Genomic DNA, 12,881 nt, shown 5'->3' with positions numbered 1-12,881 from the left:
AATAAAGCTCTCCGCTCATATATATGTTTTTATTTGTATTTAAGTTTATATATATATATATATATATATATATATATATATTTATGTTAGTTTAAAGCTGACCAATTTTTTTCTTCAAATTTCGTTTAAAAAATATTCCACGGGCAACGCCGGGTACTTCAGCTAATAGAGTCTATTTCCTTACATTTAAGATTCTGTGCGACTTATCAAATCATTAATCTATATATTGCCTTTAATAGTTTTAACTCTTAAACTAACCTTTTCCTTTAAGAAGCCTTGGACATGTACACTTGAAAACTGTAACATGCTTATTTCTAGCTTAAAGGGACTGTTAATGAAAAATAAAAAGGGGTGTAGGATGAAACCAAAGCACTTCAGGAGATCGCGAATTATATGAATTCTATCTGATGTCCCTATCTCGAGAAATTGATATAAAACTGTGTCAACGTGTCTCCATCTGTATCAATTTTCTTATCAATTATATTCATTAAAAATAAATAAAATTTAAATTTAAATCATACGAGCGTACCTAAGCTGTTTAGGCTTCTCCGGGTTATCGTAATGTTTAAATTCATTCGGTATTTGCTGAACATGATCTGCATAAAACTTTGATTTCTATAGTTTTGGTATAACGTTGACATAGTTTTTTATTAATTTCTCGAGACTGGAACATCAGATAGATCAACTTCTGAAGTATTCAGCCTTTACCCTCTTTCATTTTCCCTTAACAGTCCCTTTAAGTTTAAAAGGAGTAATTGACCATCCCAAACCGAACTTTGCGTGAGATGAGGCATACCTCAGACTTCAGTTTATAGTGCCATATTCCTTCACTCATCTCGACTCTTCACCCTCCTGGATACCCCCTCCCCCCCCCAACAGCCCAAAAAAATGCATTGCATGTATTTGGTATAGTAAATTAAAATGTAAATAAAGGCAGGCGGGGGGTCCAGAATCCAGATACAGCTTTGGCGCTGCTAACTTGTTTGGAGAACAAATTGGCAGAATACGTCACTAGGATTCTTGTAATTGAAAAGGTATAGTATGGGAAGGAATAGAATGAGAAGGGATAGGATGGGCTGGAAGAGAAAAGGGATAGGGGAGAATGGAAAGGTAGAGGACGGAAAGGAATAGAATGGGAAGGGATAGGATGGGAAGGAATAGAATGAGAAGGGATGTACATGACTGATGGTACANTACGTCACTAGGATTCTTGTAATTGAAAAGGTATAGTATGGGAAGGAATAGAATGAGAAGGGATAGGATGGGCTGGAAGAAAAAAGGGATGGGGGAGAATGGAAAGGTATAGGACGGAAAGGAATAGAATGAGAGGGTATAAGATGGAAAGGAATAGAATGGGAAGGGATAGGATGAGAAGGAGTAGAATGTGAAGGAATAGAATGAGAAGGGATAGGATGGGCTGGGAGAGAAAGAGATGGGGGAGAATGGGAAGGTATATAATGGGAAGATATAGGATTGGAAGGAATAGAATGGGAAGGGATAGGATGGGAAGGAATAGAATGAGAAGGGATGGGATGGGAAGGAATAGAATGGGAAGTGAAAGGATGGAAGGAATAGAATGAGAAAGGATAGGATGGGAATAAATGGGACGGAAAGGCACAAGGGAGTTGAATGGGAAAATATTTGATGGACGGGAGTTGATATAGAAATCATATCGTATGCTCTGAATAGGTTGTATAAATCGATATATATGCATCACCTATGATCGATGCATGCAAAAAAATGTCAAGCCAGAATACATAGTATGATGTATCTATTAAAGATTTCAAGATGCAAAACTATTAACAGTTTAAAATTGAAATGTCAAAAAGCTAAATTGGAATATTTTTCATTCTAAGCAATTCTTTTTTTTCAAGACTTTTACTATGATTTAATTTTTTTCTTTTATGTGTAGAACTCATTTATCGCATAAAAAGAATAAACGTTTTTTAGAATTTCTGAATGAAAAATGCATAAAACAAAAAGAAAAAATACAGTGGAACCCACTTAACTACAAAACAAGAAGAAGACACTGATGAAGTAATCTTATTTGATGTTGTTATATACCAAATAGTTGTACTAGTTGCTTGTTAAGTGAAATGGTGCTGTGTACACTGCACAATTTTGTTTTATGGGCCACACTGTATGGAGAATACACTATGGTCGAATTAACAATTAGGAAGTAAAGATTTTAAGCAGAAAGTTTAATCTTTAAAAATATATTTACAAAATTTCCGATCTTTACCTCATATTTTTCTTTAAAAGTAGCTTTTAGATCAAAAACCATATACCAACTTTAAAAAAGATAATCTTTCATTATTATCTTTTTTATTGATCCGTTGCGTGCCTAAAAATACTATGTTATCATTATATTATAATTAAATGCAATGAAATCAAATCATACTGCAAAGTTTAAATTGCATCTTCACAGAATATAAATTCTTACATTCAAACATCAGCAAAATTTTTTTTCAAAACAGAAATAAAATGTATATTTAAAATCAAGCTTTGATGGTCACTCTTTTTTACAAACTTAAAGGGAGTGTTCGCGAAAAATTAAAACGGACATAGGCTCACGGCGAAAAATGATCGATGGGGATCGCTAATTATCTTACTTCTATCTGTTGCGTCTAGTATAAGAAGAAAATTGTTAAAAACGACTCGTAAAGAAGAACGTAGCGTCCACACAAATTCACAAAGTTGCAACATACAAGTTGATAATGTCGGATCGTAAAACAAAATCAATTTCATTCCAAACCAATCATTCAGATACAATCTATAAAATCATCGATGATTTTTCGACGCATTCCTATAAAGTTGATATTTCATAATATGTTTTATTTTTTTTATATACGATGTAGTGTACTTTAAATGACGATTTTTTTGTCGCTTGGTTTCGTTGTAGTCTATTTCACGAGAAACTCCAGAGCATCGAGAGCAGAGACACCTAGCGATCAAATAAACGTTCTTCAAAGTATTGTATGTGAAACAATTAATACATATTATAAAATATTAACTTTATACGAATTTATAATTTTTTTACATTTTTGTCGTCGCTATTTAATTAAAAAAAACGATTCTCAAAACGTAACCATCCAAATGGATGATTGTGAACATCGACTTTGCGCTCAAACTCATACATTGCCGGTCACTCCCTTTAACTGTCTAGTTCACTGTGATATACAATATATAAAGTTTCTAATTCAGTGGAAAGATCTATCTAATAACATAGTAAAAATTAAACTGTGAATCGTTAAAAAAACTGATTTGCTTTGTTCTCAAAATTCCCCTCATTTTTGCACAGACGCCTTTGAAGGGAATTAGCATATTTTCATTTTTTCTTGATTTTTAGGTTTTAAAAATTTTGCAAATGTTTTTGCACATTTCAATTCGCTGGGTCAAGGGCTTTTCAAAAATGTTTAATTTGTTGCAATTTGCGCAATTTTTTTGCACATTTTTTGCTTAATAAATAGATTTCCCAATTAATATTTGGATCTTTGTCAATTTGCCATTTTATTTGCAGATTATTGAGGTAAAGCCTAAGGGCTTTCCAGAAACGTATCAAATATTATAGATTTGTACCACAATAAAAAATAGAGGGGGGGGGGGGTTATTATTTGACCCATCCCCACCCCCCAGGCAACCAGTCAGTAAACCAGACGTCAGGCCATTGAGATGTAGCCAAAAAAACGCTTCAGCTATTTTAAAGGGATTATAGAGATAATCGCTTCAAATCAAAAGTGTCTGTTTATATCCCACAGGGTGTCTGCATGTTATTGCAGACACCCTGTGGGATACAAAAATATAGAATCCATCATTGTACCCCGGCCCTGGGGTTGGCAGCTTTACATACTATTCTTCCAAGAATAACTTCATAAATCAAAACTATGCTTTGAGAGGTTGTAACTTCTGAACAAGACACAACTCAATAATTTGAAAATAATAAAAGTAAAACAAGGATAAAATGAATGTTGGCGCTGAAATTTTAATCCAATACAAAACATTTTGGAATATGGAATAATAACAGAATATAACACTTTTTAGTCTAAAACAAACTCTTCTTCTTGTTACTCGGATAGGGATCTAAACGGTGTGAATCGAACATGTGAGTCTATAAGTGGGGAATGTAACATCAAGTTACGTCTATAACGGTCCCTTTAATCGAAATAAACCCTGTTTTGGTATTTTTTGTAAGGTATTAAATCATTAACTATATATTACATATTATTTAATAAAAACTTGTTTCGAAAAGTCATTGAGGAATAAAATGATTCTATTTTTCTCTAAATAAAAAAAATATGGAACATCAAATTTTAAACATCTCAAAGGGATAAAATATTAAATACTAACGCTTTCTTCTAAAAAATATACAGGGTGTTCAGAAGATAACTTCATATAATTTAAGAAATCTTAAACATGAATTCTTAAATACTATGGAGAAGAAGAAGAATTTAAATGGGGGCGTGGGAGTGACTTTTCACCCCCTTCAGCACCTCCCCTTCCCCACCACCACCACCAACACCACGTAAAAACCATTTATCAGAAGACCCCAAGTTTTGGCGCAATGGGAATAGTTTAACCAAATAAACTGAAAATAAATATACAATATCTAAATATTTTATCAAGCACTCTCTGAACATTCTTGTTGACCTTTAAAAAGGTCAGAAAATATACAAATAAAGAAATCAGGAAAAACACAAATATTCTATAACATTTATTTAAGAAAAATAAAATTGTTTTGAAATATTTGCACAAATGGCGAAGGTTAAAATTGGTTGATTTAGAAATTAACAAAAGGAATTAATGATGGATATTAGATGGTGCTTCAAGGGAGTGTTGTAGAGCTTCATGTTGGTGGAGCAGATCCGGGAACTGGGACAACAGGGTTTATCAATGTATCAGAGGCAAGGCAACTCGAGATAGCGGAAACTTCGGACAAGGCTCGACAAGTTTCCTAAGTAAGCTTCTCAAGAAGTTAATAGGGAGATCAGAGGTATAAGCATGCCTGCTGTTAGTTCACTATCTGCATCATCAGCACGGAGGAGTCAGGGGGGGTGATGTAGAGCTTCATGTTGGTGGGGCAGATCTACAGGTGCGTTGCGCTGAGTATCTGCATCATCATCATGGAGGAGTCAGGGGGGGTGATGTAGAGCTTCATGTTGGTGGGGCAGATCTACAGGTGCGTTGCGCTGAGTATCTGCATCATCATCATGGAGGAGCCAGGGTAGAGATGGAGTTGTGAATATGAGTGTTCGTAACTGACTGCCGGTTGAAGCGGGGATCTAAGGTGAGCGGGGATTTGACACATGTGGTGTGCTTGCTTCCTGTGTACACAAACATTGAGAATTAACGTCGGCATTTGAGTCGGAAAAATCGTCTTCCTTATATTTCGAATTTATTTTAACAATTCTGTATATTTGTAAATATGAGTTAGATTAAATTTTTATTTGTGGAACCTTCATGATTATAGGGAAGGTTTATGTATGCTCAAAGATTTAAATATTTTTGTTTGTTGTTTGTTTTATATTGTACTAAGAGAAGATGCTCACATGATAGTGCCAACCTTAAAAGTTGAAGTCTAGTAAAGAATGTGTTTCACAAAGAATATTTTGGAATGAATGGTTTTCCATAAAAACTTGAATTGGAAAAGGGATAAGAAATCCAAAACTTTTAATCTGAAACTTTGAGATCTATAAAACTTATTTCATACATTCTATTAATATATTGGATTTTGTACCATCCTTAAAGGGAAGGTCGGCGAAAATTCAATCGCCCTTTATTAAAAGTGCTGGATGTCCGGTTTAAAAAACACTCTCCATATCTTTGTTTTTCTCTCTAAAAATATCATTTTTAGGCTTTCATTTTAAAACTTCTAGACTTTTAATGAAAACTTTGTTTTTCAGAGATTAATTGGTAAATAACGGTCAATGAGTGGGTGGAATAAAAATATGATAGAACAAAAAAAGTTGCAGATTTTTTTGTAGATATTTTAAAAATACGATGCTTTTCACTTTTTTTCGAATTCTGATTAGTTTCTTTAATACAGTAAAAATAAAAAACAAATACCATCTAAAAAATATATCTAAAAAAATATCACAAATCAGATTTTTTTCTATATACAAATTTCTATCAATGTAAAAAACTAAAATTTTGTGTTTCAGTGATCATAATCTTTGAAAGAGAATCGTTTAATTTTAAATGTTCTTAAATTAAAAATGTTTTTGTTGAATTTACATTTCTGCTAACTGTGCATAAACACGTATATTTGAACCTGTTTTAAGATATTTACATTTACGATTCTAAATTTTACATCTAAATTATTTCCTTCTTGTATTTAGGAACAAATTCATTTATTCAATAAAGTAGAAAATCCTGTATTTAAAAATACAAAAACAAAACGCCTATTTAATTTAAAAACAAGAAATTTAAGTTTTCTTGCATTTGCATTATACTTTTACTCCAATAAAATAAATTTTTTTTAACTTTAATGTTATTTGTTGCTCATTACATGACAGTTTAAAATTAAAGAACGTCCAACAAAATATTTCAAAAAAGAGAAAAAATTTAGAAAAAAACTTTTCTAAAGTTTTGTTTTTAGAGCACATTTTTTGACTTAATTATAATAACAAATTATTAATTAATTATTTATTCATAAAGCAAAAATTCTACAGTGGAGACCTGGAAATTTTTCGTTGTCTTCTTTTTTCTCGTAAAAATAAAATTCTGCTTTTTTAAAATTTGGAACAGAACTACGGTAAGCTTTAGTAACCACGTAGCTTCCTTAGTTTTTAATTTTTCTCAAAAGTGTGAGGAGACCAAATTTATTCGTTTACTTATAAAAAAATCACAACAATTTTATGCTTCCACAGTTTTTTCAACATGAGGAGTTGTGATTAAAAACATATTAAAATTAAAGTTCAATCTTACGTACAGTTTACTCTAGTTTAACGTAAACCAAAAAATTAATTCTACAGTTTTCTGGTTCTCATGCTGTATTTACTATCTGAACATTTGTGCACTGTCTGATTAAGATACAAACACATGGTGTACATTTTGCATAATGTATTCACGCAGAACATATTCAGATAGGGCAATTTAATAAAATGGCTTTTTAGTATTGAATGATCCGTGCACGGATAAGGTGTATATGGTCCAGTTATCATATTATGCAGATTTGTTTGCAAACAAAATTATACATGTACATTTTAATGCTGTATTTTAAACATGCTTAGATCATGCGAACATAAAGTTTCGCAAAATAATTGTACGGTGGGTGATTAATTCTTATGTTTCTTTGCGTTTGTTTCTTTCCGTGCCGCGCCTGTTAAAGGAATTTAGCTTATCCCTCGGTCTTAGTGAAATATCATCTAAAAAGGCTTGAATGAGCATTCTATACTCTTAATCTTATCAAGTTTAGAGCGCTACCTCTTTAGTAAATAATTAAGATTACAAAATGCATTATACAGCTGGAATCAGGGGCTTGCCAACGATTTAGCAAACTTTTGATTCTCCTTAAAACTAGAGCTGTGCACGCATTGACATTTTTCATGCTGTTACACTAAATAACGGTTAATTGAAACAATAATTTTTTGTTTTTGGGTAGCCGTTCGTTTTTAGCTTAAAACGGAACGTTAATTTCGTTAACAGTATTTTACGTGTGTTTTGAAAGCTATACCGTTTGTTAACAATCTAAGTACTATTGATGGCTTTAACGGCAGACATTTTAGAACTCTTTAACGGTGCCAGCTGTTAACGATTATTTCATGTAAAAGTAGCTGACGAAATATAAAGACAACATTCCAAATCATAAGAACACGTAAAAACTATCAAAGTACATGAAATTCGATAATTCAACAAATAGCCAAGGGAAATAAATGCTGAAGAGGGCTTTTAAAAGCGCTTAAATATATTAAAAATCTTTTAACGTGAAAATTTTCATTAGTTAATGATTTAAACATTAACGGTTCTTGCCGATCCTTAAAGGACTCGTCTTTTAATTAAAAAACGTTTTGTTAACGGAACTTTGCCCAACCCTACTTAAAACCGTTGTAAATAAAATAATTAAAATTAAAATGTTTGGGGTAGCTTATGAATATTAACAATGTAAATGCGTTCTAATCTGGGACATTCTACTCTGATTAATTTACGTAAAATTCAAGAAAAAATTCAACAAAAGAGTATTCAGAGCTTCTCGGGTTAAGCAAGTTAAAAAAATACATTGCACCTTTTAGGGTTTGACGACTTTAAGAACATAATTAGTTTGTAAACTTGAGTTTAAAGGGGTTTAATTTTCTTCATCTTTGTTTCACAAAACCTTTTTTTTGGAATTGTTTAGTTTTGCCAGGTTTTTCGTAGAATAGTTTTAGAATTGATTGAATAAACACTATTCCTTACTATTTTAATTTAACAAAATTCAAAGAATTAAATAAATTAAATCTTTTTGAATAAATGCGTTTCTCTAATTCCGAGCGGTGAAAATGACAAAAGAAGTTAAAATAGAAATTAAAATATAAAATTAAATATTCTTCCATAAATATGAAAAAATTAATATTTCATAAAAAATCAAATTCATATTTTGTTCGTAATATCTTATAAATCTACCAAGAATAATCCAGAATTACGAACATTTTTGTTTAAACTATGAACAGAATGTTTGGGAATTTCAAAGCAGCGAGCGCAGAGACACCTGGCGGCCAACCTATTTCGGCGTTTTAAGTGCATTGTATACAAAACAAATGAAAAATATTATTAAATATTAATTACATATGAATGCGTTGGAAAATAATCGGTATAATATCTGAATGATTTGTTTGAAAATAAATTGATTTTTTTACGATCCGAGTTGTATATTACAACTTTCTGAATTTGTATAGACGCTACGTTCTTCAGTATAAGTCATTTTTATAGACTTATAGACGCATGAGATAAAACTAAGATTAGTAGCGACCAAAAGCGATTATTTTTCGCCGTAAGCCTACACCCCCTTTCATTTTTAGCGAACACTCCTTTTAAAGTGTATCCCTATACTCTATCTCGTTATTTACTCACTTATTTCACCATGCTAATTTAAAACCTTGATAGCCTGGAGAATGAGGGGCTGGGTAGGACTGGGCGTCGTTCCGTGGGAACGATCGTTCTTTCACGGGAACGAACGGAAAACACGTTTAGAAAAATGCAAGAAGTAGCCCAGCTCAAGGTGGGAGGGGGGGTCTATGTCACATTTCAATGTTTCCCCGTCTCAAGTTTATAAATATGTTTTAAAATATGATATTTTCTATGCTTTTGGCTTTGGACAAATATATATATTTGATTTGATTTGATTTGATACAGTGATTTCCTCTGTAGTTTACATAACGTATGTAAGAAGATTGCATTTTTTGCATCAATATCTTGCAAAACTTTTGCACACACTCTCTCAGAGTTAATTTGCACAATTTAACGTTTTTAAAATTATTTTTGATAACTTTTTTTTAGTAATAAATGGATTTTTACGAATTTGCTAGTTGCTGTGCTTATAAAGAGGTTTTGAAGGGGGTGGGGCAAATCCCCACGTCTCTTCGCTTATCCTGGTTTTAAAGTACGCGCGCGCAGCAGAGATATACTTCAAGATACAGATACACACTTCAACAGAGATATAGGGTTACAATGCAATGTACTCTTCAAGATACAGATACACACTTAAACAGAGATAGCACCTACTGCTAAACTTTATTCTAAGTGAACTTGCAGCCTTCTAGATGTACTTTTATGGTTACATATCTTTTATCAGGTAGAACACGTTTTTATTTGTAAACATCATTCAAAATACATCACCGAAGAAAAATCCACGAAAGTGCTCTAAAAATTCACATATTAATAGCTCAGGATTTAAGGAGTAGAAACGAGACATAATTGCATATACTCATTTTCAATTCTTTTTGGCTTTCATAAACTTATTCCTCTTTATACATTTCTATCAAGTAGCATTACATTTTGCAATACATTTAGTTATGGGGTTTTTCAATTAAGCTAACGTTGTGTTCGATATATCGAAATTGACTGAATGCAGTTCCACAAACCTATCGAAAACATAGAAATCTGTTCATTAGCTGGATATCACGGGTACGCTTTTCTGGTTCATTTCATGTACTGGCCCGAATTTCATCTAGCCCAGGGCAAGCAGTACAGTACAAATACAGACTATATGAGGTTAAACGGTATAGTACGCCAAAGTGAATAATTCCCTTCTAGTGAAATTTCTGTGATATTGTATACGCCTTGGTTCAAGAAACTGCAGTAAAATGTTTTGATATTAATAAATTGCGAATTTTCATGTTAACAATATTTGATTTTGCCTTTCTTGAAATACATTTTGCTCGCGTTAAAATGTTGTCATCATTTTTGCGTTTAGATCGAAGACGATCAGGAAATCGTCTTTAAACTCCTATGTTTATTGTTTATGTAAAGCTATTATTTCATGTGCATTGAAAAGTGCATTCTACGCAGTACGCATGTATGGATTATATTGTTTCTACTTCTTAAAGAGAGATATTATTAGCTTACTTTTTTTGCTAATTGTTATATGATATTCTACGAAATAAATCCTTATTATGTACTGAATTACATTTTACATTTTACATTATTATAATTTATTTCAGCTTTTACATTACAAAATAATTTCTATTTTACAATAGTAAATTATTTTAATCTTACGCAAAAATATCTTGAAAGCTTTACATTTTAAAATTTATTTGCTTTGATCACATGTTGAAATGTAGAAAGTATAAAAAAATGGCAAATAAACGTTTTGACATGTTTGAAAACAGTATTTTAGTAAAAAATTAGGCAAAAACTTGCATATTTATTAAAAGTTTTGCATTTTGTATTTTATCAGAAATTCAGAATATAAAAAAGACATTAAAATTTTATTTTGAAAATAATCCAAAATCGATAATGTTTTTTAAATAGCTTTATAGAAATGGACCGCGTACGTGCAAGATCTTGAACTTTAACAATTAATAACAGTTCTGTAAAGCTAGGAATTTTTAATCTTAAATTATCAGTATTAAGGAACAAAACTGAACATTCTTAAAATTATAATTTATTAATTATCTAAAACTATCGAATTTTCTTCAACTAAAAATTAATAGATATATTCAATATTTTATTTAGTTTACTGTCAACTTTTCATAAAACAGATTATTGCTGTTAATCCCGGCTCTGGATGAACAGAGGCCAAACTTGTTTGCTGTTAATCCCGGCTCTGGATGAACGGAGGCCAACCTTGTTTGCTGTTAATCCCGGCTCTAGATGAACAGAGGCCAAACTTGTTTGCTGTTAATCCCTACTCTCAATGAACAGAGGCCAAACTTGTTTGCTGTTAATCCCGGCTCTGGTTGAACAGAGGCCAACCTTGGTTGCTTTTAATCCCGGCTTTAGATGAACAGAGGCCAAACTTGTTTGCTGTTAATCCCGGCTCTAGATGAACAGAGGCCAAACTTGTTTGCTGTTAATCCCGGCTCTGGATGAACAGAGGCCAAACTTGTTTGCTGTTAATCCTGGCTCTGGATGAAGAGAGGCCAAAATTGTTTGCTGTTAATCCCGGCTCTAGATCAAGCAGTTTTCTATATTCTTTAATCTGGATAATATTGCCGTTCTTCTTTCTTAAAAACTATTGCAGAGAAACCAAAATACACAATTTTCATCATCGTCGACAAAGGTTGCAAGGTATCGTTGTGAATCAGGCATACAACTTTCTAAAAAGAAGTTTACTAGAATTACGTTTTCAGACACTTTAATATAAAGCAACAGTAACATTTTATAATTCTGACTTAGCCTTTTTTAAAGATAGACTTTAAACTCTTTTGTCATTCACTGCCTTTTTATATTTATTGCTGTTAAATTTTCCTTTAACAATCAGTATGGCCATTCGCTAACTCCATCCAGATTTGGCTATTTTTGTCTAATATAGGTTGGCAATTGTGCTAGGGCTAAATTCCAACATTTCCAAGTTTGACAAGCCTACATTTTTTCCTGAAGGTTTCTAGGAGTTTCCACACATGATGTGAGACTGATCTGTTTAGCCGTTTGTACTCTTATTGGCCAGTATATATAGTTTCATAAACAACCGAAATGACAAGGTAAATATGAATATAATTAATAATTATAAAGACATTATCATGTTTTTATGACACCCTGTAACAAGCCTATAAACTCATTACATATTCTTTCTTGTATTCAACAATTTTCTTGACACCCTAATATTGATTTATATTATATATTTCTATGAATATATATTAAAGATTGGGCGTTTCCCCCTCTAACGATTCGAATCGGTGTCAAAAATAGGTCGGCTNTAAAACGAAAGCGCGGTTAAATAGTTCTAGGCCTGCATTCAACTCTCTCAGCCACCGTGGTATTGGCCCGCTCAAATCACCGGGACTTTCTTGCTTTCCAGTACAACAGCGTTTAAAGACGTTAACGCCGGCAGTTTAGTTTTAGTTTACGCTCACTAGAGGTATAAGGTGGGTTCTGCTTTCATAGAGTAAAGAGAGAAACAATGGTTCTAGTCAAGGTGTTCTAGCTCATTCAACAGAGAGTACATTTAGAAACAAAGACAAAATTTGATCCAACCAGGAGAAATCTAATTTTTTTAAATACTACATTCAGATGACAAGATAAAAGATTTTTTTCAAGAAGAATTTTAATATTTATCAAGAGAATATTCAACTATTGCGGTGTACACTGTTAGAGAATAACCTTTATTTTCTTTGTACAAATTTGTTAGATATCTCTAATATTTTGTTTATAATTTCAAACAAAAAAGATCATAAGTTCAAAATGTTAGGGGTGTTCTTTTAGACTTATTTTTACCCCCTAACCACCCCCCTAACCACCCCCCCCCC

The 12,881-nt window shown here is 32.2% G+C and overlaps 1 protein-coding gene across 2 annotated transcripts in view; it reads left to right on the top strand.

The window, feature by feature from the left end:
- Positions 1 to 12,397: 12,397 nt before the first annotated feature.
- Positions 12,398 to 12,881, top strand: part of LOC111710238 (uncharacterized) — a 10,865-nt gene continuing 10,381 nt past the window's right edge. Inside the window, exon 1 of one of the 2 annotated variants that reach the window (XM_023484299.1) lies at positions 12,398 to 12,500. The gene's annotated coding sequence lies outside the window, so the exon portion shown is untranslated. Of the gene's footprint in view, positions 12,551 to 12,881 lie in introns of both variants that reach the window. The other variant, XM_023484300.1, reaches the window with a different exon arrangement.

Source organism: Eurytemora carolleeae, unplaced genomic scaffold (assembly GCF_000591075.1).
Source record: "Eurytemora carolleeae unplaced genomic scaffold, Eaff_2.0 scaffold93, whole genome shotgun sequence".
NCBI lineage: Eukaryota > Metazoa > Arthropoda > Copepoda > Calanoida > Temoridae > Eurytemora > Eurytemora carolleeae.
This window is presented reverse-complemented; position numbering and strand designations above follow the sequence as displayed.